This window comes from Schistocerca piceifrons, chromosome 3 (assembly GCF_021461385.2).
Source record: "Schistocerca piceifrons isolate TAMUIC-IGC-003096 chromosome 3, iqSchPice1.1, whole genome shotgun sequence".
Classification (NCBI taxonomy): Eukaryota; Metazoa; Arthropoda; class Insecta; order Orthoptera; family Acrididae; genus Schistocerca; species Schistocerca piceifrons.
In genome coordinates, this window is record NC_060140.1 from 847,743,397 (window position 1) to 847,748,880 (window position 5,484).

Consider the following 5,484-nt stretch of genomic DNA (forward strand, 5'->3'; position numbering starts at 1 on the left):
TGCATTCGCCGAGGCAGATGGAAAATCGCCTAAAAACCATCCACAGCCTGGCCGGCTCACCGGACCTCGACCCAAGTCCGCCGGTCGGATTCGTGCCGGGGACCAGGCGCTCCTTCCCACTCCGGAAAGCCGTGCGTTAGATCGCTCGGCTAACCGGGCGGGGTTTCCTACCATTAGTCGGACTATGAAAAATGAGACAAAAATCTGTTATGTAACGTCTAGACAGTCTTTGTTTTCGCTCCGTTCAAAGATTTGACCAAAGTTGTTGTGTCTACGAAGCCTGCGTACTGGGTTCGCTAGACAAACAACCAAACAAATCGTATTAATGAGTTTTATTACAAGAAGAAAATTATAACACTTCACTTTGTCGATTGCACAGATGTGTCGCAAGCAAAGGGCGGCATACAAAACAATCAGTTTTCTTCAGTGTCAACATTCAAAGTCTGTGCTTCATAGAGAGTACAAGCGAAGTGATCTAGCATTGACGCTTCTATCCAAGTCAGTAGTCTTGAAGCCACTACTGAACTGGGTGATCTTGAAGCTGCGACAGAACTGGGCCGTCGGCAGTCGGTCGCGGCGTTTACGTCCTCTTCACATAGGGGCCGCCGCTGGCGCGTTGTCGTCCTGGAGGGAGGTCGTGTCAGTGTGCGATTGGCTGACTTCTTCTCAAAGTCTTATCTTCTCTTTCGTTCCCGACTGGTGCACCTTCGCTTGACTTTACACCGTAACGAAAGTGAATAAGGAAGATGAAAGAGACCAACAGAATGACGATAACATAAGCAATGTTTCCGAAACTGCATCCATTATTTGGATATTTTTCATTGCATCAGATTTCTTTCAATACAGTCAAGTCGTACGAATTGTCCCCTTGTAGTGATATTTCGTGCCAGTTTCTTGTACTTAGTGACAGTCATCAGTGAGCAAGGTACGCTATTGCTGGTCCATCTTACTGCCACATTAGCTTTTTCGAGCAACTCGGTAGTTACTTAAGTTAATCACAGGCTTCGCTCCAGATATTCGTACCGAGAAGCGTGCAACTGTTTGTTCCCATCCATCTACAAACCGTTGCCTTATCTCCCTGACGCTGACAGATTTGATGGTGCACTTTCGCTGGGAGCATGTCTTAAATTTACAATAAGCTAACCACTACACGAGTCTCAAACATGCTGGCCATTATAATGGTGATTTTTTTTTTCATTTTTACAAACGCCGGTCACTGCTAAAGCGTATCTGACAACTAAATCCAAACGGCGTTTATTTTTAGCCAAAACAAGAATTTATGGGATCCGAACCGTTGTTTATCAAGCGTCGATCAACGGAAACTAATTTTAAGAACGACATGTCGCATACTGCGTAAAGTGAGGAACCTATGAAGATGCTTAGTATGCTCCAAGTTGTTTGTATGAATGCTGAATTGTACCTGCCACACAAAGCGATATCTGTACACGAGTATCCGGTCGTTCCAGTCAGAGATAACTCGTTTGACGTTACGTGGTCTTCGGAAGAATGCAAGATATCGGGAGACAGGCTAAGTGATGATTGTTATCGCGATATCGACTGACTTGATGCGTCTAATGCTAAACCTACAGTCGGCTCTGACTCTTCTCCTAGGTCACTTTTGCGTAATTTTCAAGAACGGTAGTCGGACAGAGTAACATAATTATAAAACTACATCTTTGACGTCACTCTACTGTTGCTTTCTGGAACCCATTTTACGCTACGTATCAGAAACTTTCTGGAAAATGAAAATATCTATAGGAAGCGACATGGATTCCCTAAAACAGAGATTTTGAGAATTTTATCTCGCTCTCTTTGTCCACAAAGGTCCAGAGCGCCCAAGCTGAAGCCGCGTTTCTTGACTTCCGAAAAGCATTTGATATCCTGTTAGATCGGGGCTCGAACCTTGGACTTCGTCTTCCGCGGGCAAGTGCGCTACTAACCGAGCTATCGAAGAATGACCCTGGATCCCTCCTCACAGCTTTACTTCCGCCATTAACTCGACTCCTATCTTCCAATCTTCCAAACTTTACTGAAGTTCTCGTGCCTACCTCGCTGAACTATTGCCTTCTGTGTCTGTGTACCGATCTACATCTCTTATTTTAATACGTAACCACTGTTGTAGTAACACAAGCGAGAACGTTCCATGTTAGTCAATTCTTTTCAAATACCATTAGTTCGGAGTGGCATACGTAACTAAACACAGTAACGTGCAACATGTATTGCACAGACTGTTGCTCTTCGCGGCTTGATCCGACATTGTACGATTTACAGTACCCTATAGGCCTACTGGCACTGCACCACGCAAGTAACGAGCAGACATTAGTGGCTCACCATCACATTTTCTTTATCTTAAATTTCTTTGTGACTAATGCCCTTTTGGCATATTCATTATTTTATAAATGACATATAAGTACTCCCAGTCTTTCACGACGATTCCGTACTTATATTCTATCATACGTTTTTAGTCATAATTCTGTGACCATGTTAGAGAATATAGACCATTCTTTGATTTAAATTCTGAGGAAGACACTCCTAGCAGTGTCGAAACCAGGTTAATTTGTTAAAAATAGTGACCGAGGGCTGATTTCCTTTCAATTATATCTTTGGATTAATTTCAATCACTTACTGTGTGTGTGTGTGTGTGTGTGTGTGTGTGTGTGTGTGTGTGTATGTATGTATGTATGTGTGGGAGGGGGGGAGGGGTGAGTCTAGAGTTTAGAACACGAGATGGATAACTCGTTTCTGTAAACAGTCTCGCTCCCTCCCCACTACTGGCCTGCTACAATCAACCTGTATAAAATTTCTAAAACGGTCATTTATTCAAATTTACAATACCAGTACACGAAGGCTGCTACAACAGTTTTTCTGTCTTTCCGCGCCCGTCATTTTCAGACATTGCAGTCGGCTCTACATCTACCGATTGTCTTTCAATAACAAAAATGGTAGTACAAAAATAGTAAAATACAGTATTACGATGTAGAGGAGACACCACAATAATTTGTGTATTCTAGCTCTCTAAATAGCACCGTCTAGGTCACGAATTTCTTGCTATATTTCCGATGACTGATCTCAAGCAGTATAGACCATCATCAGACGTAGAATCTCGTCGCAGCGACTGTTGTCGGTCGTCTAATTCACAGCCGCATACTAATTCCCTTCATGCCCTGCGGCCGAATGTGCAGTTTGAACGTCCTAACGCATACCGTTCAGAAGAGAAATAAATAAATAAATGAAATAAAATTTTCATGTAGTTCAGTAATTGTCACCCTGTATATTTCACACCAGTTTTGAATTATAATTTGCTTTCTTAACCTGCGTTTAATTAAATGTAAATTTTACCAAGAAATATATCTGATATCTACAACATTTCTACGTAGGCACATAGCTTGTGTGTCCTGCCGTGATGTGCTGTCTACCCGCTGCGGGTGCGTGTCTGAAATCACTGAACGCTTGTTCAATTTTTCATATCTTGTACATCACGCCAGTGGCCTAGAAACGAACGACGTCCTTTTCGTATCTGACTCGTTAACTCTACGAAGGGCGTTGAATAAATATTTCAACAAATTTTTGTTTTTCTGATAGCCCATTGGTTTTATTCAGGATACCAATGAATCATATTAATCCCAAACTTTTGTCTACAAAACCTCATTTTTCACTCTACTGCTCCACGTCGGAGCCAACGTCTTGCTGCATCAATACTTCCTCACCATCCATGTACCGCTTCCCGCGGAATTACATTAGATTAGATTAGATTCAGTTTTCGTTCCATAGGTTCAAAAATGAGACGAGTCTCGTGGGTGTAGAACAAGTCAGAAAGTATAACATAAAAAACATAAAATATTTGAATGTAATACTTACTACCCTGATAATTAGTCAGGAGACTGTCAAAATAGGCGATTACATTACAGTAAATTGGAACAGCTAATATTTACAGAATTAATACACTGTCAGAATGAAACACTATTACCCACATTTAACAAATTCATCATACACAAAATATATAATCTTGACTATTGTGGCCAAGTGCTGTCAAAACCGAAATTTAACAGAAATTTTTACTTAAGCTAGCCTAACAGTCTTTGTTAACATAGTCATCTAGAGAGTAGAAGGAGTTGCCTATCGAAGTCTTTCAAGCTCTGCTTAAACTGTGCTTTATCCGAAAGCAAGTATTTAATGGTTGCTGACAATTTATTCAAAATGTGTGTTCTTGAATATTGGACCCCTTTTTGGACCAAGGTAAGTGATTTTAGGTCTTTATGTAGATTGTTCTTATTCCTAGTATTGATACTAAGTATTGAGCTATTGGTTGGAAATAGATACATATTATTTGCAACAAATTTCATTGAAGCATAGATATACTGAGAAGCAGTGGTTAGAACACAAGGTTCCTTGAACAGGTTTTTACATGATGTTCTTGAATTTACACCACAAATGAGTCTTATTACACGCTTTTGCACGTTAAAAGCTTTCACTCGGTTTGACGAGTTATCCCAGAATATGATCCCACATTACATAATAGAATGAAAGTAAGCAAAGAATGCAAGGTTTTTTGTATTTATATCTCCTACATCTGACATCATTCTCACTGCAAATACAGATTTGCTTAGGCGCTTAAGCATTTCTGTGGTGTGCCCTTCCCAACTGAATTTATTATTCTGTTGTAATCCCAGAAATTCAACACTGTCAAACTCTTCGAGCTGTATGTCTTCATATATTATACACATCTGGAAAGAAATCTCTTACAGGTTCTGAACAGCATATAGTGGGTATTTTCATAGTTTAATGACAGTGAATTAGCTTTAAACCATTTACTAATGTCAGTGAAAATTTGATTAGCAGCCGTTTCTAAATCTGTACTTTACTTACTACTAACTGCAATGTTTGTATCATCTGCAAACAAAACAAACTTAGCATCTGGCAATAAAAGAGACGAGAAGTCATTAATGTACACAAGAAAAATCAACAGTCACAAGACGGAACCTTACGAAACACCACATGTAATTAATTCCCAATCAGGTGAAGATTGACTGCTTACTGCACAGGTATTTCGCAACAACACCCCTTGTTTGCTGTTAGTTAGGTAAGGCTCGAACAATTTCACAGCATTGCGGGTGACACCGTAATATTCTAATTTACTTAAGAGAATGCCGTTATTCACACTGTCAAAGGCGTTTGACAGGTCATAGAAAATGCCAGTAGCCTCTAATTTATTACCTAATGAATTAAGTACATTCTCACTGTAAGCGTAAATAGCCACCATATCGGAATCCTTAAGGAACCCAAACTGCGATTTGGACAATATATTATTTGCAGTTAGATGCGTAAGGAGACCCTTGAACACAACCTTTTCAAATATTTTTTAAAAAAGCGGCAAAACTGAAATTGGTCGATAGTTTGATGGTATTCTATATCACCCCTCTTGTAAAGAGACTTACCTGCAGCATATTTTAACCAGTCTGGAAATGTCCCGCTGATAAGAGACTG